At 34.5% G+C, this 20999-nt stretch overlaps 1 long non-coding RNA gene across 3 annotated transcripts in view; it reads right to left on the reverse strand.

Annotated features, from left to right (window-relative positions):
• Nucleotides 1-20198, reverse strand: part of LOC128219792 (uncharacterized) — a 51415-nt gene extending 31217 nt beyond the window's left edge. The window contains exons 1-2 of one of the 3 annotated variants that reach the window (XR_008258664.1): nucleotides 19982-20198; nucleotides 10807-10870 (exon numbers count right to left, since the gene is read on the reverse strand). This is a non-coding gene — a long non-coding RNA (uncharacterized LOC128219792). The remainder of the gene's footprint in view (nucleotides 1-10806; nucleotides 10871-19981) is intronic. The other 2 variants (XR_008258665.1, XR_008258663.1) reach the window with 2 other exon arrangements.
• Nucleotides 20199-20999: the final 801 nt, after the last annotated feature.

Below are 20999 nucleotides of genomic sequence, written 5' to 3' on the forward strand. Positions count from 1 at the left end.
TTTTTGTTCGAGTGGTTGGCGCACGGGCCGGTTACGACCACCCTTGGTTCGACTCAGGGTCAACGCCGGGGCTTCGAGGAAGGAAAAAAATCGCTAAGACTACACAGTCCTACAGTTTATGCCAGGTTTCTGGATTTTGGTCCATTTTCGAAGCCTCACTCAACAGCTAGGTGTTTATTATGCATGTAATTGAGATAACCAATTTCTGTCAGCAGGGGCCCATTAACCACTCTTCCCTGGTCAGTTTGGGGGTCAGAAGGATATACAACTTCAGTATGATTTCTGCACAAAAAATCATGATGACTATGGAAAAGCAATTTATATCATTTACTTTAGTTTTAAACTATTCATGAAAATGAAAAAAAACATCACCATAATCATATATTCCATAGCAAAGAAATAAAACATTGAAGTACATAAAAGAAAAATATTCAGTCTTATCGACAAATGATTTAATTTCGAACGGAATAACTTTATACATGGGATTTTTATTTATACTTGTCATTCAGATAACGTAAGCTGTCTACATACTACAAAAGTATCAATATCAACCCAATTATACTGCATAACATGTACAATTGAATGAAATGGATATTTAGGTTTTATAAAATGTATAATTTATGTATTACATGTATATCTAACAGTGTCAATCATGCAGTTATATTAAAGTTATTTATATATGGTTATATGTAAAGAATAGTTTTTTCGCCTTTTTGACAACAACTTTCTTTTGCTGCATTTTTGGAACAAGAAAAGAATACTGCTAACTTGATACATTGCTATTTTGACTTTACGATGATTACGCGTAATTTAACATTAAATCATAGCAACATTATCCAATTGCAAACAGTCTCATAATTATAATGTCTAAAGTTTGTAAACTCTGAAGTCATCTCTTGGATTGAGGTTCATATGTTTTCCTGTGAAATACTTTTTTGATTGAATTATAATAACTCTGGTTTTACTAAGTGCAGTGGGAAACGAAAATATTACATTTCTTTTAATATAACATCTTATGCCCCCATAAAATGGGGGGCATAAGATGTAATATTAAAAGAAATGTAATATTTTAACCATTTGCCAAAAAATAAGGTCATATATTGATGTACTTAGATATTCTTATTACTTATAACACAGCTTACAACTTATTTTTTTAATCTGAGCACTATACAAGTATTACCTTGATGTTGAAACTGAACTTTCATAGGTTTCTATTGATACATTGACATTGTGGTCTTTGCTAAAATGCATTATAAACAAGAGCTGTCACAGTATGTGACAAATGCCCCCGAATGTGACATTGACCTATGAACAAGGTCAGTACATGAAAAGTTAAAGATCAAACAAATACATATGGCAAGTTATTTTAAATTGCCTCTGAACATAAAAAATACCACCCATACTTGACAACCTACATTCTTATGTCCTTATATTCAGCATTCCATTGTGAATAAACACTAAGTGTATCTTTCACCTTAGAGGTAGGTACATGGGTCTTGCACGTGACACGTCGTCTTGGTATGCCGAACACATGTGGCAAGTTATTTTAAAATCTGTCCATACAAGGGAAAGTTACAGCCCGGACACGACAACCTATACTCTATGTCCTTATATGCAGCATTCCATTGTGAATAAACACCTAAGTGTGACCTTGACCTTAGAGGTAGGGATACGGTTCTTGCACGCGACACATCGTCTTGGTATGCCGAACACATGTGGCAAGTCATTTTAAAATTTGCCCATACAAGGGAAAGTTACAGCCCGGACACGAGTTATTGAGCCGGACACACGGACGGACGGTGCGATTTTAATATGCCCACCTTCGGGGGCATAAAACATCATTGCCCACTTTTCATGTGAATTATATAAGCCCTCTTTGTGTTTGTGTATCTTCGTTTATGTAATTTTCTAGAAAGTTCATTTCCTAAAATGTAGCTTTTGAAACAGCGATTAAAATCTTCTTTACTGACACAGTTAAATCAACCTTTGTTTTCTTTGTAAGATTTCTCATCTTAATTTGAAGAACTTTCTTCATTAGAAGAGTGATTAAACATTAAACACACTGCATGTAAGTTTTCCATATTATATATATATATACATTTACCATTAACTATTTTGTCTTTGCTTTTGGAATTATCATAAAACATTGATACCTTATTTCAATATATATAATCATATGAGAAATGATCACAACAAAGCAATAATGTATCTTAAACCTCTATGTCCGGACTTTTGATATCATACCAGTATATTTGAATGTTATATGACTCATTTTATTTTAATATAATATTTAAAATTATCAAACTTCTTCTGATCATTTGCACTCCTTCATGCACAGTTTATGTAAATTTATAATCACAGCAGTCACTGAACTTTTATTACATGTTTCTGTAATACTATGTAAGTAGAGCATTTTCCCAAAAATATATATTTTCTCCATCTTATTTTCTCTTTGCGAAAAGGAAATATATATATTAAAGAATCGTATAATAGGGTAATAACTTATTAGTAGTGCGTTTTGAACAGGGAGATGGAATTCGACTCAAGTCGCACGAGGCGCTTACTGACTGAAATCAAAATCTTTAAACATCAACAACAGTTGAGTAAGACATTGCGGATCAACACGTTATTAATATATTATATATCAATGGTTTAAATCACTTAAAAGACACATGATTTCCTAATAAATGTTATCTTCATGACAAACTTGTTTTATGACGTCATTTAAACATTGCACAATGAAACTTGATGGACGTCAGTATAGTGGATTTTGGACTACCGTATATAATAATAATAATAATAATAATAATAATAATAATAATAATAATAATAATAAATTTAACTATGATATACAAAAATTATACAAAAACATTCGATAATAATATTATTTTAATAATCAAGTTAGCGAAAGTTGAAATACCAAGAAAAACCTCCTAACATAAAATGGCCCAAATCTCAAGACAAGAACAGCTATTACTCTATAATTAGTCAGGCAAACAGCTCCCAGCAGGGAAGGGGTCAAGTAGTCAGTTTACAGCTATGGTAGATTAGTTCCACTGATAAGCCCGAGCATCAGCTTGATGCTCAGTAGCGGCATAAACTGTAGGACTGTACATGTTTCCCTTACCAAGTTTCATATACATTAAATAGTTGAGAAATGACTTTGATTATATATCCAAATGGATCACCACGTACCAGCGAAGGTTGATTTTTGGGTGCTCCCCCTATTTTGCCTTCAGTTCGCTAAAGGACGACGTGTGGACGCACCTAATAGATTTATCTGTCAAAGAATAACTTTTAGTTCTCTTTATTGAAACAACACAATCCAAGTTTTTAATATTTATTTTATAACATAATTATCATCTGCCTGAACTTAGTTCTAAAAGGGGTGAACGCCAATGGGTCCCATTCACCAAAAAAACCTGGGAACTACTACCGAACGATAATAGCTAAATAGTTAAAGCTTTATATATATATATATATATATATATATATATATATATATATATATATGCAAACAAATATACAACACAAATATGTTATGTCAAGTACAATGGTCAAGTACATTTGAAAGGTTTTATTAATAAATTCAATATCGAGTAAAACAATGTACTTCCATATACTTAAGAAATTAAGATAATACCTTAACTTGCATGTGCATAAAAAAGAACAATGATTACCTTAGAAGTGATTTATTTGATGAATTGAATTATAAAGTCAATAACCTTGATACTAAAAATAAACCATTACTGTAATGTATAAATTGTTATGCTCTAATTAATGAACTAGCAAGATTTGCTCCCCTTTACACAGGTTAAGGAATTGTTATGCTCTACCAATGGTAAAATTTATATATGTTAATTATTTAAACATAGCTTAACGTTACGGTGGCCGAGTGGTTAAGGTGTCGGAATTAAAATCCAATGGGGCTTTGGCCTTTGGGGGGTTCGAACGATTTTTTTTTATTAATTTATTAATCTCAAACAGACACATGCACTAAGGGATATGATTTACCAAGTTAGGGGCGGTCAGTGAAAAAAGAAAAACACATTTAAACAAACACGAAAAATTTTATTTGGTGAAAAAATTCCCAGTAGAAGCAAAGTTATAAGCATTTTAGTCCCTGAAAAATGGCACTTTTTGTAATTACAAGCTCCATATGAGGACTGCCTAAAAATGGCACCGTTTTTGTGCAATCTTGAATTTCAATAAAATGAGATGTCCGTGTCAAGTCAGAGATATTGGAAAGTATACATATTCTGAAAGATTATAACGGATAGAATATTTTAGAAAATTGATAAAATGCAAAAATCCAACATGGCGGATAAAATGGCGGACAAAATGGCCGCCGCAGGTAAGAGAATAGCAACAATCATTGGACTTTCATTTAAAATAAACGACTATGACGACTAAATACGTATTAGAAAGTATATATTTACTGATATGTTATGACATACGGAATACCTTTGAAAAATAATTACATGCACAAAATCCAATATGGCGGACAAAATTGCCACCGCTGCATTATACAATAAATTACATATTTACAAACATAGACTTTTGAAGGCTCACTATGATGTTCAAAACATTGCAAATTGATCAATGTGTATTCAGTTTATAGGTAGAGATGGTTTATATGAAAATAATAGTTAAAGAGAATACATTTTTGTTGCAAATATGGGTGTTTTTTATCAGGCAATAGTTGAAAATGGATGATGTTCATTGTTTCATTTATGTATTATGTATGTTTCATAAGATTTAACTAATCATGTAGTCCACTCAATGTTTAAAAAGTATTTCCATTTTAAGATGTATCAATTATTATTAATGAAGTTAAACTGGTAATATTTGATAACTAACTAATGCTATATGTCAAATACATGATAAACACAGTGTGTTAACATTAAATCACATCAAATGACTGCATGTAATACATTTCAGTATTAAGGAACATTAACAGAAGACATACCCAAAAAGTGTCTTTAAAGTAAACAAAACAGTTTTGTTGACATGTTTTTATGTCCATAGCATTAGAACAATGTCAAAAAATAATAACGTCCCCTTTCTCTAAATCAACCAAAATATTGTAAGAACTAAGCTCGCCATCTTCATATTTAACCTGGTATGTAGAATTTAATCCATTTATATTTACAAATTTCATGATTTCACCATTAAACCATTCAATCTCATTTGAATCAGGAATGTTAAAACTTTTGCTTAATGGACTTTCCAAACGAACAGATGTGGTTCATCAATGAACTTTGGAAGAAGATATATATTTCTGTTGTTGAAGTTTCAGTTTATGTCTAGATGATTTAATACTTGTCGCAAGCAAACTCTTTACTTCCATTACATTTTCCATCGCAGAGTCTATATCGGTGTATGTTATAGGTCGGTTTTCTTTTGGATCTTTGTTTTCAAGGTTTGCATTTATAGCAATAATAGTTTTCAAACTTTCTTCCAGCTAAGTCAACCTATAATTTTGTTCCTTTAAACTGTTTCTGGAAAAGCTCTTTTGAACCACGGCTTTCTAAACTGAAGTTGGCTGACTAATGCTTCCGTGGCGTTGTTTTCATTTTTAGCTTGGCTAACATGAAAATCAACTTTATTTAATGGCATCAACAATCCCCCATATCTTGTCAAGATATGTGTATACTCTTTTTCTTGCTTTTTTGTATTTCTGTCCTGTTTTTCTTGTAATTTTTTAAGCTTCTCAGACATCAGTTTGTTTCTTTTCTGTTTGATTTTTAACTGCATTTGTTCAGTGTCTTTCCTGGCTTGTTCAATTATATCTTCACGTTCTGCCTGGTTTTATCTGCAAGCCATGCTGAAGTTTCATTGTTGGTCCACATTAACATGCTTTCGAGGCATTCAATTGATGCAGCAGGCTTCAATCTCATGAGGACATCCAGATTGGCAAAATCTCTTTCTGAGCATGGATTTGTTGTTGGGACTGCTGGCGCTCTCAGTCGTTCATTGTTGTCTGGGCTGTAATATTTGCCACCTTTTAATTGGTCTTCCACTTGTCGTTCAAGAATAAGGAGCATGCCCCCTGTGGCTAGCTCTAATGCCATTTGAGTATATGTCTCAATCGTTACATTTTCAAATTCGAAGAGTGAATGAAACACCTCATTTTTGCCAGCATTTCATCTGGGAACAATGTTTCTTCTTCAAGCAGAGCAGTTGAGTCTTTTGAATATTCTTCTAACTTCAGTTGAAGGACCTCTTATAAAGGATTCAGGTCTAAGATGTTCTTTATGCGTTCAATTTCTCTCCAGAATTTCACCCCTGTTATTAGTTTGTCTATAATTCCTAGTGGTCTAACACTGCTCAAAAAAACTTGTTCTTGAATGTCAAAGGCTACACTCTTCATTAGGTCATTCGGATCTGAGAGACTATCCGAAAAATTCTTTATATCATTTCTATGATGGTATGTCCTTCCGGCAGCACAAAACAAGTGATTGTACCTATGTCCTCCGAAGGTGACCAGTTGGTTTCTTTTGTCTTCATTTTTGAGGTAAGCTTGGAAATGTTGGCCTATCCCCGATTTTTCACAGCCGTGCATGGTCAATGATTAGCTTACTCTTCAAACCAGCCTGGCCCCTCCACTTTCAGACCATCCCAAAGAAATGGGTTGCTTCCCATGCACACACTTTTCAAAGACATTCAAGCATTTGTCAACCTCGTTTGCCATATTTGCAAACACATGCATTTTACAAAAATAATTCGACAATTTGCACAATTCTGCTTTCGTATCCTCATATGTGTCCCTATTTTCAACAATGTCTGGCATCAAAGACTCTCTCAATTCTTGAAGTTGTTTATTGAATATTGGATTGATGGCACCTTGGTCAGACATTGTTGCAACAATAGTACTAACTAATTGTGCAATGTCATTTTAATCATGTTTGAGTGCATTTGATAGTTCTGATAAATTTTCTTGAAATGTTGCAATCAATGTTTTTGAGTCTCCTCCAGCAAATTCTGACAATCCTAGGCTGTCTGTTATATTATCTGATGTTGTAATCTGGAATGATTTGAAATGATGATGGAACTTTGATGTAGCATCTTGATGTAAGCAATTTCCGTTGACAGTTGAAGCATCACCACCTGCATTGACCATAGCCTCTGCAACCTGAATCTGTGCCATGCGTTTTGCTTCAATTCTGAGACGTGATAAGACACCAGTACCAGTAAGCCTACTGAGTGTCTTCCCTGTCAAACTATGCACAACTGTTTTCATTACATCATTCACCTTCTTCTGGCTGACACCAAATTCATTGACTTAAGTCATAATTGTTTGACAGACTTCTGATGTGTACTGGCCATTATAAAAGCTCATTATTTTATTATCATTCAAAACTTGATTAATTTCTTCGAGTTCAGCAATTTGATTTTCCTTTTCTAAGATTTCATGTCTAAGTGTCTGAATTTTATCATTATTTGCTTCCATTTCAAAATTTCTAGAATTTTTGAGCTTACAAATCTTCACTAACAATGATTTTCTGTCATTTTTCAGTGTATTTACTTCAGAATGCACTGCAGTGATTCATTTTTTTCTTCTACATCACTCTTTTCCAGTTTGAGTTGTTCTAGCTCTGTTTCTATTTCGTTAACCTTATTTTCTTTGTTTTGTATTGCTTTCTCTCTGCTTTTTAATTTTTTGTTAAGATTTCTTGTGGAATTTTTCTTAACCTTTTCACGTAACATTGAAATTTCATTGGTTGTTTTATCTAGCTGAACTGATATGTGTTGAAAATTCTGTTGCCATAACTCTAGTTCATGTTGCAAGCTGTAAGATTCTCTTTTAACCTTCATGGCTTCACTATAGCGATCATTCATCATATCTAACAATTTCATCTGAATGTCAAGTTTTTTTCCATAATGTTCAATTTGAAAAAAAGGTTTTCATTTGTATCTTCAACATGTTCTATTTCTCTCTTCAACTTGTGATTCTCCTGAACAACATTCCTTGCAGCATCTTGCAGTGGTCTTATTTGGCTTTGATCTACAAGCGTCATATCTTCAGTAATCTTTTTATCAGGTGCATGAAAACCAGATTGCAAAATAGAACGCAATTCACCATCCCGCTTTTGTTTTCTTAACTTCTGGCATTTCTGACTTAAACGAAAAATCCTCACTCTCAGACTTGATTCAGGTGATGATTGCAACACTTCAAACTCTTCTTGAATTTTTCTGACTGCAGCAGGCTGACTGTACTTCTCCCAGATTTCTAAAATTTCCTTGTTCAATGGTGGACCTAGAACAACAAAAAAGTTAAGGTCAACAATGAATTTAACTTGCTGCAATAAAATGAAGATGTGAAGAAAGAACAAGCATGTTTGTTGAATTTATATATTAAGAATATTAAGAATTGACATATCGACCTAGTTTCTGACCCAATGTGACCTAGTTTAAAACTAATTAACCATTTCACTAACGAAAACATTCTAATTAAGTTTTATTAATAATGGACTGCATATTTTTCTAAGATTTGATCTTTTCTGCTAGTTTTTGACCCCATGTGACTCACATTAAAAATGTTGTAAAGACCTCAACAAGGGGAACATCACAGATTTACCGTTTTGACAACTTAAAATAATCTGAAGAAATTAAAGAATGTCAGAACTGTCAATCTGTGAGAAAGCAGCTTTAACAAGCTTGTCCTATAATCTTATTAAGTCTTCAACAGAAAGTTATTCACAGAATATCATCAAATGTGGTACCATGTATTTTTTCCCACTTATTAAAGGGACTCGCTCATGGTTTGACACAGAGACAGCGCGCTCGCCTATTCCTCCGCTTTTCAGTGTAAGGATTGAAACGTTAATGTTATCTAACTTCATTACTTTAATAGGTCAGATAGTTGGGAATACATATCCAAATTTCAATGCAATAAATGCTGTATTAACCGAGAGAATGACTTGAAGGTGCTTACATGCAAAACAAAACAAAAGTGTGATGTCAATGCCATCGGCGGCGCTAGAGTGGTATACCTATCCTTATGCACCAGTCAATTGTAACCACACCCTCCCCCCCCCAGGTCCAGGGAATAGAGGAGACTATGACTTTCGGTCCAGCCAACCGTGTGTAAAATCCCCGCCCTGCGTCCATGAACAGTTGGTAAAATCCCCGCCAAATGCCCCCGCGCCCACGGACTCTTGGTAAGGCCCACTCCCCGCTACATTTTGCCTTGTGCATTATTCTTCGAATAGTCGAGCTAAAAAGACACGTTTGTAGTGTGATTGGTTGATTGACATTATCATGTAATGTTTTCAACGTATTTCATTATGGTTAAAATATCCAACAAGTTGTGTATGAGTCTCTGTGGCAGAGTGGTTAAAATTCGTTTTCTACCTTTTAATTGACTGTACCAGCCTGGGTCCGCTCTCGACTGATACCATATTTGCTGTTTATACTTTAATTTTAATTCATTCTGCCATTTCGGTACCAAAGAATAAACTTATTTTAATATTAGTGTTTTCAAATGCATTACCGGGAGAACTTATTTTGTTGCCACAACATGAGCAAGCCCCTTTAAAAATGTTTATTTCATCCAGCTGTAAAGATGTTTTGTTGCACAAGATTTCATATATCCATGCAACAAACAATTTTTCACATACACTCTAATTGGTTTTTAATTGATAAATAAAGGCACTGATTTATTATAGTTGATAAAAATACCACTAGCTTTATTTTATCCAAGAAATGCATTATGATGACAGATGTATAATATAAGAAAATTAAAATCAAACCCTCAGGAACTCTTGAAAACGACATGCACACTGGAACTGAAAGAGAAATACACGAACCACAAAGCATTGAGTTTGTTAACTGTACTCATATCAAAATACAAACCACATGCACAAGATAATGAAATTAAATACAGCTTTCAATAACTGTTAATGTACGAACTGGCATGTACATTGATAAAAACTAATTTTGAATTCAACTTCATGCAATAACAAAAAACTTTTGTTGACAGAGAACAGTACTGTATAGTGCAGCACTGTCTACATAATAAACCATTCAGGCATTCTTATGTTGTTGAAAAGTGAAACAACGCGTCATAATTAAACATTTTGACGACAATAAAATAGATGTTTTCCATACCTGATTAGTCCAAATAATTGTAAGCTGGCTGATCCTTTTTACGATTTTTGATATGGCAAATCCTTAACGTACAAATTGTTTTGTATCAAAAGTGGGTAGTTATTCCGATCGAGATTCCGGGTTAAAGCATATTGCTTCAATAAAATATTATGACAACAAGAAATATTACCCAATAATGTTATTTTATATTAGCTCCGTACTCAAAAAATAAATATCCAACGAAATAATTATGAGTTTGATGTGTTTGTTTCATATCATACTGTCAAAACGTAACAATATACATATATACATGAAGGGCACCTGCAAGGCTGCAGTTCACAGTTTTTCACACAAACAGAACACCTCAGAGATGGCCGAGTTATTACGATTGTATTTACGAGGTCTGTCTCGAGGTCTGTCGGTGATGGTCGAGTTGTTACGATTGGCACAATTAATGTCTGTGTCAGTCAAGTTTCGTTTTATTGGAAAGGTAAATCATGTGTTTTATGCATTTAAAGCTTAATTTATGCAAAATATCTTTGCAATTACATAATAAAATATGAATATAAATATTGATTATGTATTTCAAACAAAATACTACTCTAAATACAATTTCAATTTTTTTCGAAACCCCCCGGTTTTTGCACAAACCCGTTTAGGCGTTAGGGATTTGAAGAATCCCGTAAAACACGTCTATTATTTTAGACTACATACCTAATAATCCAATTTCATAAATTTGATCTTCTGATATAGTTGTTAAAAACACCGATCACCAGACCTGAAAAATACAACCACATGCTTTTAATATTACGGAATGTGTATTCACTTGGGTGGGATAAACGTCAACGTGAAACGTAATCAAAGCAATGGAGAATGGGGTTGGAAAATAAATTTTCCGACGTATAAAATACAGCGTAAAAAGTGAAATAACCACATATTTTTGATGGAAAGATAATGTAGTGTTCGTATTTCATTGAACACTTGTTAATTAATATCTTACCTGTTGTTTCTCACTGTTTTCGCCTTCAATTTAACACCATTTCGTTATTTGTTTACGCATAAATCCATTTGGGTGGTGCTAAAAGCCGGTACCCGATATTGATATTGGGAAAAGCCGGTATCACTGTTTATGAAACCAGATTATGTCGATACTGGGTTTTTCGTCACAGACAGTACCGGGTAAAATAATATTCTCTTCAATCCCGGTATCGACAGGCCTGGTATCAATGTCCACAACAATCAACCATGGCTTTTGATATTGTTATTTATGCATGCATATGTTTATTAATTCTCTCTTTTACTTATATACTTAATATCTGGGAGTAGGATTGGTCCTAGTAATATTGGTCCCAGTTAATATGCAATTAATTGATTAGAAATAATTATGTCACATGATATATAATGTAAATTAAACTTATCATGTATTAGGTAACAATATGTTTATGTTACTTAATAAATATGTTTGAATCTTGAATCTTTGAATATGTTACACAAAAACAATAGAATAGTGAGTTTGATTGAACAAGAGATGTTTGTCAAACATTATGCCCCCCCCCCCCCCCCCTGAGCGCCATGTTGTCAGGAGTATATGGACAATTGAATGAAATATGCATGGACCGAAATGACAGCTGATTTGTTGCTGTTTTAAGATTATGACCATTAAAGTGTGAGGATAAAGTGTGTTATGACCGTCATGACCTTTGACTCTATGAACTCAAAATCCAGAGTCATCAGCTGGTCACCAGAAACCTAAATGTCAAGTTTGAGGGCCATGGGTGCAGGCATTGTCAAGTTATCACAAGACAAGTTTTTTTTCGTTCAAGGTCACTGTGACCTTGACCTTTGACCCAATGACCCCTTAAATCATAAGGGGTCATCTACAAGTCAGATGCAACTCCAAGTCAAGTTTGAAGGCCATGGGTTCAGGCATTGTTGAGTTATCACTCGGACAACCTTTTACCATTCAAGATCACTGTGACCTTGACCTTTGGCTCTATGAATCCTAAAATCAATAAGGGTGATCTACTGGTCAGGCTTAACATCCATGTCAAGTTTAATGATCATAGGTTCAGGCATTGTTGAGATATCAGTGGGGGAAGATTTGTTTTTTGCGTTAAAGGTTACTGTGACATTGACCTTAGGCTGATGACCCCCAAAGTGGATAGGGGTCATCTACTGGGCAGGCCCAACCTTCATGTCAAGTTTGATGACCATAGGTCCAAGAATTGTCGAGTTTGCTTTCAAGGTCACTGTGACCTTGACCTTTGACCCCTAAAATCAATAGGGGTCATCTACTGGTCAGGCCCAAACTCCATGTCAAGTTTGAGGGCCGTGGGTGCAGGCATTGTTGAGTTATCACTTGGACAACCTTTTATCATTCAAGGTCACTGTGACCTTGACCTTTGGCCCAATGATCCCTAAAATTAATACGGACAATCTTCTGGCCAGGCTCAACCTCCAAATCAAGTTTGAGGGCCATGGGTGCAGCCATTGTCAAGTTATCACTCGGATAACCTTTTACCATTCCAGGTCACTGTGACCTTGACCTTTGGCCCAATGACCCCTTAAATCAATAGGGACCATCTTCTGGCCAGGCCCAACCTCAAAGTCAAGTTTGAGGGCCATGGGTGCAGGCATTGTCGAGTTATCACTCGGACAACCTTTTACCATTCCAGGTCACTGTGACCTTGACCTTTGGCCAGATGACCCCCAAAACCCATCTCCCAGGGGTCATCTCCTGGTCAGGCCAATTCTCCAAGTCAAGTTTGAGGGCCATGGGTGCAGGCATTGTTGAGTTATCAATTTGACAACCTTTTACCATTCAAGGTCACTGTGACCTTGACCTTTGGCCCAATGACCCCCAAAAACAATTGGGGTCATCTACTGGTCAGGCCCAACCTCCAAGTCAAGTTTGAGGGCCATGGGTGCAGGCATTGTTGAGTTATCACTCGAACAACCTTTTACCATTCAAGGTCACTGTGACCTTGACCTTTGGCCTGATGACCCCCAAACACAATAGGGGTCATCTACTGGTCAGGCCCAACCTCCATGTCAAGTTTGAGGGCCATGGGTGCAGGCATTGTTGAGTTATCACTCGGACAAGCTTTAAAATTATTTTACCATTAAAGGTCACTGTGACCTTGACCTTTGACCCGATGACCCCCAAAATCAATAGGGGTCATCTACTGGTCAGACCCAACCTTCATGTGAAGTTTGATGACCATACGTCCAGGAATTGTTGAGTTATCACTCGGACAAGCTTTGGTCTACCGACGGACGGACCGACCGACCGACCGACATGCCTGTGCAAAGCAATATACCCCTCTTCTTCGAAGGGGGGCATAATGAAGAATAGTATAAATATTATGTATTAATATTTTTGGCAGTTCCCTTAATGTTCACACTTTTAACAAACTGTAAATCTTGAATACAGTATAACATAATTTGATAATAATTGACTTTGGGTGTTCAATGTGATATTTGGGGAAATATTTGAAAAGAAATAATTCATTTTAATTAACACCCAGTGTGTGTTGATCTTTGAAATGCCGGCATGCTTATTGTCTTTTCTCGGTAAGTTAAAGTATTATAAGTCTTATATGTATGCAAAATCATGTAAAAGAAAATTCCAAATTTTGTTGTTTAAGTCAAGCCTTTAAAATATGTTTTTGCTGGTATATGTGTTATCATGACAATGAACTTGTAATGTTTAGATAACAAGAGCTGTCACAGAGACAGCGTGCTCGACTATTCCACCGCTTTTCAGTGTAAGGATTGAAAAGTTTTGGCGAAACATGCATGGATCACTGTTAGATTAGATTTCAATGCAATACATGATGTGCTGAGATATTAACATAAATGTGGTTACGTGCAAAATTTTAACCAGAATTTTTAAGTGTAATAATAAAGGGCCATTATTTGCAAAATACAGTTATCTAACTTGGTTATTCAATTAAGTTGGGTGGTTGAAAACCATTGTATAAAGTCTCAATGCAATAAATCAAGTAGTTGCGGAGATATTATCCTATGTGTGCTAACATGCAAGACCTTAACAAGAATTTCTAAGACGCATAATAAAGGGGCAAAAATTATATAATATGAAAGATAGAGTTATCTTTCTTGATTAAATAAGAAGGTTAAATGGTTGGGAGCCTGTGTATAAAGTTTCAATGCAATACATGATATATTCGCTGAGGTATTGACTTAAAAGTGGTTACATGCAAAACCTTAACCAGAATTTCAAAGTCTAATAATAAAGGGCAATTATTTTGCATTAAATGCAAACTAGAGTTATCTAACTTGATTAATTAAGTAGGTTGGATGGTCGAGTACCATTGTGTCAAGTCTCAATGCAATACCTCAAGCAGTTGCTGAGATATTAACCTATGTGTGCTTGCACGCAAAACCTTAACCAGAATTTCTAAGTCAAATAATGAAGGCCTATTTTTTGCATTAAATGCAAACTATAGTAATCTTACTTGGTTAGTAAGGTAGGTTGGATGGTTGAGTAACATTGTATCAAGTCTCAATGCATTACCTCAAGTAGTTGCTGAGATATTAACCTATGTGTGCTTGCACGCAAAACCTTAACCAGAATTTCTAAGTCAAATAATAAAGGCCTATTATTTGCATTAAATGCAAACTAGAGTTATCTAACTTGGTTAATTAAGTAGGTTGGATGGTTGAGTACCATTGTATAAAGTCCCAATGCAATATCTCAAGTAGTTGCTGAGATATGTGTGATGCATGCAAAACCTTAACCAAGGGGTGACGCCGACGCTTCAGTGAGTAGTATAGCTCTCCTTATTCTTTGAATAGTCGAGCTAAAAAATAATAGTCTGTTCCAGTCGGTTTTCAAATATAACAGCTACAGTCATGCCTATCTGAGAAAGGTTCTGTTCATTCCATACATGAGGAAAAATAAATACAGTGTAACGAGGGTTGATTTTTTTTTATATATATATTTCTTATAATATGTTAACTTCAGGCATGGGCGACATGATAATTCCCCGCTGCGCATCCCTTGTTTATTGCACTTGTCTCCCAGCATGGGGTCAATTTCCTGTATCTGTTTATTGGTCCAGTGCCTTTTAAAGTTGACACTTTCAGAGTTTATAATCTCATTGTCTGACTAATACATATCCAATATACATAGCTAAATGAATTATCTGAGCTATTAACAAATAAGTGTTTCAATACTTACATTAGACGTCAGTTATTCTTCTGACCCATGAAAGAGCATGTAATAAATCATAAATTAATTAAAGGGTTTATTGATATATCTTATTATTGCCATCAACCCTATGGCACATGTAGACTCATTCAAAAATGCAAAGATTCTGAAAGGGTAATTCACAATATGCCTTGTTCTCGATACACAAATCATTCCCTAAACAGGAAGATATATACAAATACATCCAGAAAAGAAATATTGTGTTAATCATGTAATATTATATGATTGTGACAGAAGATCTTTCTCTTTTTAGTATGTCCAAAATAAATAGACCTCGTGTTTTTTTAAAGAAGCACAACATTTTTTTTGTCATTAATGAAAAAGACACTTAAACTATAAAAAAATCTTTATAATATAAGAATTAGCTATTTATAATCATCAGATATATAATTCATTTTAGAAAGCCAGATTGTCTCTTCTCCTTTTCTTATTATTTAAAAAAAAATATGGGTATTTTCTTTCTTTCATTTTTTTTTCGCCCAATCTCCCACCTTTTTTTCTATATCAGAAAATAGCAAAACAATTGGTTCTTCATTTGAAAGATACTTTTTATATACATGTCAAATGTTTTCTACGTATAGCTGTATGAAGTGCTTTTTGTATATATGTTTGAATAAAAAAAAAAGAAAAAAAGAATTAGCTAAGTGCTTACTGTTATAACAACTCGGTGTAGCATAATATTTTAGTATCATTTTTTTCTTCAGATTAAAAAAAGAAGAAAGTTTATTATAAATTTGTTTATACGTAAAATAAATGTTGCTTTAAACATTGTATTTGTATGCAATTAAAGAATGGAATGAAGGGAACACTCCGACACTGACACTCGCACATCCATTCATCGGCAACACATGTCATAATGTGGCTTCATAACACCTTTAATTAAGGTTATAGTAACTTGAAAATGACAGTTGATTTAGATTGTTTTCAAACTATGAACAGCGTGATAAATTGCGTGTATTTTCCGGATTTAAAAACCGAACAAAAATAACTTTAATTTTAACTTATTACCCTACCCCCATCTCAGAAATATTCAAGTGAAAGTCATAATTAAATCTAAATTTTACAATTGTTACATTTTTTTTTAAAGATGTGCCTTCCCTATTTCCAAGAATTCCGGGTCATTTTTGTCGTCTGCAACTTCAAAAAGCAAGCATACTTATTCTGATATTGCAGTCGAGTTTACTGCACACACGTCAGACATTATTATTACACATTTAGAAATGACAAATCAAAACAAAGTAAATCATCATCTTCGTCAGCTTACCATGAATCAGGAGAATATATTAGGATGATTTCCATACTTGGCTCGTTAACTTTTATTTCAGTAAATGTATGCCAAAATAAATTCTTTATGTTACCCGGTATCGACATTGGGAAGAGCCAGTATTACAGTTTATGGTACACGATTATGTTGATACCGGGTTTTACGTCACAGTCGTCAAAAAAAAAATGCTTTCAAAACTGTACTCATAGTAAAAAATTCTGTAGTTTTAAAAGTTAAAAAAAGTTGGTCAAAAGGTCAAAGTCAAGGGCATCCTAGGACAACATTGATCAATTTGAACAAACATTCACAATCAATTGTGCTGAGATGGATGCACGAACACACAAAAAGATTTTCAAACCTTTCCAGATTTATGTTAACCAAACCTGTGAACCCTGGGTGTGGCCAGTAAGGCCTAAAATAAAAAAAATTCTTGTTTGGAGTAACGCGACCGACCCATAAAAATCGTTGCCGACTCAAATTTTTTTTTGGCATTTTGATCCGCGAATTTTTTTTTCAACGCCTTTCCGCTACTATTTTCTGTTTCTGCTCTTTTCTTCTGTTTCGGTTCTTTTCGATTTGTAGACACACTCGTAGAGCTTCGGTTTTTATCGCTGATCGCAATGAGCGTTTCGAAAACATGGCTGACTGCAAGTTTGTCGAACGTGAACCGAACGAAATTACGTTTTGTGTGACAATAAATTACTTAAATAAAAAAATTAAAAACAACTTTGTAAGAAAATTCAATGTCGACTACACATGGTACGATGTATTTGATATTTTAATGGAGAATGATGATTCATTGCAAATATTATTTATTGCAAATATACCTTCATGATTGTGAAATAGCTAACACAAAATTCCGATAGAATTGATTTTATTTGGTAAAACATAATGAAACATTTTACAATGTAAAATCAAGTGAACTACAAGTACACAAAGCCATTGTATGATTGTATGTAAACCAATTTGTTTCACATTTTCTTTGAAATTAAAAAAATAAAGGATCAGAAGTTAAGATGTTTGTTGTTCAAAAGTTTATTACAATGCCTTGAATAACTAGTGTTATGTAGTGAATGTACTGTACACAAGATCCAGTTGTCGTTGGAGAAAAAAAATAATAAAAAAAAAAACCTACCTACCTACCCACCTTAAAAAATCTGGGTAGGGTTACTCCAAACAAGAAATTTTTTAAGGTTGGCCTAATGACACCAAGTGCATAACTTAAACATTCACATCCAATTTTGTTAAGATGAATGCACAAACTACAGAACTTAAAGATAAAAAATGGCCTTTAGGCTTTCAACAAGAACAAGGCAGAGTAATTCACAAAATCAAGTGCAGAAGCAAAAAGCAAATTGTCCCTCAAAATCCTAGACTTGCAAATTGTCTCCCTTAACTCTAGACTTGAATTTACATGTACATGTAAACTTGGCTAAAAATAGAATTCGCTCATGCAGACCTGGCTAAAAATAGAAAGCATTTCTTTAAAACTTTCATGGCCCATAATCTATGCATTCATGGGCGGATCTGGCTGGTTTTCGAAACGAACCGAGCTTTAATGGATATCTAGATACTGTACAAGTTTCATCGAGATACAATCAAAACTGAAGACTGTATCGTGTTCACAACCAATTGTTTACACAATAGCATTTTTTTATACTATCAAGGGCCATAATCTAGGCATGCATGGGCGGATCTGACTGGTTGAAAGGAACCCAGCTCTAATGGATATCTAGATACTGTACAAGTTTCATCAAGATACAATCAAAACTGAAGACTGTATCGTGTTCACAAGCAATTGTTTACAGACGCACGAATGCACGGACGCACGGATGCACATACTACGTACACCTTACCATCGCATAAGCTCTTCTGGCCTTTGGCCAGTAGAGCTAAAAACAAAACAAAACCCTTAAAAGACGTGATACTGAAGGAACTTCTTGACGTATGCCGTAAATACAAATTACTGCGCGTTATGACGTCAGTAAACATCATCGCACGCGCTTTTTGGTGATACATACAAAAATGCGCCTTTTTATGTAATTTCTCCATAAAAAAATGTAATTTATGTATGCTAGAAAAAATATCTATCATATGTGTCCGTTCCGGATAGAAAAATCCGACCCTCGGGCACGCTGCTTGGCCGGTAACTCGGCAAGCCTCGTTACCAACGCAGGTGCCCTCGGGTCGGATTTTTCTATCCGGAACGGAAACACATGACAGATACAATCAATGCTAACTAAAGTTATTGGGCAGAAACCATTTTTCTATTTTAAGTAACAGTGACCTTGACCATTTTTCTATTTTAAGTAATAGTGACCTTGACCATAGCCCCACCCCACTCAAAAGCAATCCCAAGCTACCTCTTCACATAAGCAACTTACACACCAAGTTTCGTCAATATCTATCAATGCTAACTAAAGTTATTGGGCAGAAACCATTTTTCTATTTTTAGTAATGGTGACCTTGACCTTAGCCCCACCCCCCTCAAAAGCAATCCCAAGCTAGCTCTTACCATAAGCTACCTACACACCAAGTTTCATCAATATCTATCAATGCTAACTAAAGTTATTGAACAGAAACCAATGTTTGACGCCCGCCCGCCCGCCCAACGACAACCTGGGTGCAGGACGAAGTGAACCATTTCACAATTGAACCAGTTCCTAAATGTACCATTTCAGGACCAAGTGAACCACATATGTATTATATAGTGGCTATTGTGTGATGGCACACTGTCTGAAAGGTGATAATAACTAGTAAATGTCGCCATTTGCATGCAAGACTCAAGAGTAATTACCAATTAATAAGGCCAATTAAAATTAAAGTACAATTATCCATTAATTACACCCACACTTATTTGTTTTTGGGACATGATTGAGGTGTAAATAACAAACATAGATAATTTTTTGAACATATACATGAAATAAAATTCGACAAAGTAGGATGTATTGATAATATATTCATTATAAGGATTAAATAAAAAGGTATTTTGTTTTTCATTTTTCTTTTCCTTTTTTCAAAACATTGTTATATCAAAATACATAATTCTAATAAATAAACACTTTGATATGATTAACAATTTATTCATATTATCTATTAAATCAATTATACTCAGGAAAATAAACTCTGAAACATAATATTACATTTAGAGAATATTCCCTATATAACATATAGATGGTTCACTTCGTCTCACCGAGTGGTTCACTTAGTCCTGGTTCACTTGGGAAGTGGTTCACTTCGTCCTACATTCCGACAACCTCATTCTAATAACCCGGTTTTCGTTGAAAACCCAGTTAATAACTTATTAAAGACTTATTAATCAGAGAATTCAGCATTCAAATATCCCTGATCAATAATTTTTCCCTCTGGTTTAAATAGCAATAAAATCTTACGTCGTATTTACTTAGCCACACTAATGAAGTTTCACGGTTTCCTTTTATCATTTTGACTGTCTTTATCTGTATATCCTTGTAAGAATGGTCCATTTAATCTCGTAGCTGAAACGTTTGACACATGAAATGCATACATCTTAGTCTTGGGTTAAACATGAACTTGTAAATGATCATAATTACAACAAACTGCGTTGTATTCACGGAAACGAAAACGTGGCGGTCGACGTTATATTCTATACACGCTCACGGTCTGACCACTAGAATCTATACACCCCCATTGAAATGTCGTAAAATATATGCAAATTTCTTTATCCACATTTTTTGAGATTTCAGATAATAATTAAGACAAAAGATGACAATTTTAAATAAAATAAATACTTGGCAAGGAAATAAACAATTATATCTCACTGTTCCCAAGTTCGATCGACATTGGAATCTATACAGCTACACCGTAGGACAGACAATGGAGTCTTTTCAACTCCAACGTAGCACTAACATTAGACTGTATACAGCTTCATATTAAGACAGATATTGGAATCTAAACAGTTTCAAATTTGAGAGATCTTGGATTCAATACAGCCTAAATTTTGGACAAACATTGAACATTATACAGCCACAACTGAAGACAAACATTAGAATCTATACAGCCTCAACTGAAGACAAACATTAGAATCTATACAGCCTCAGCTTAAGACAAACATTGGAGTCTATACAGCCTCAACTTAAGATAAACATTGGGATCTATACAGCCTTAACTGAAAGCAAACATTAGAATCTATACAGCCTCAACTGAAGGCAAACATTAGAATCTATACAGCCTCAACTGAAGACAAACAGAATCTACATGTATACAGCCTCAGCTTAAGACAAACATTGGAATCTATATAGCCTCAACTTAAGATAAACATTGGAATCTATACAGCCTCAGATTAAGACAAACCTTGGAGTCTATACAGCCTCAACTTAAGATAAACATTAGAATCTATACAGCTTCAAGTAGGGACAAACATTGGACGTT

Source organism: Mya arenaria, chromosome 15 (assembly GCF_026914265.1).
Source record: "Mya arenaria isolate MELC-2E11 chromosome 15, ASM2691426v1".
Lineage (NCBI taxonomy): Eukaryota > Metazoa > Mollusca > Bivalvia > Myida > Myidae > Mya > Mya arenaria.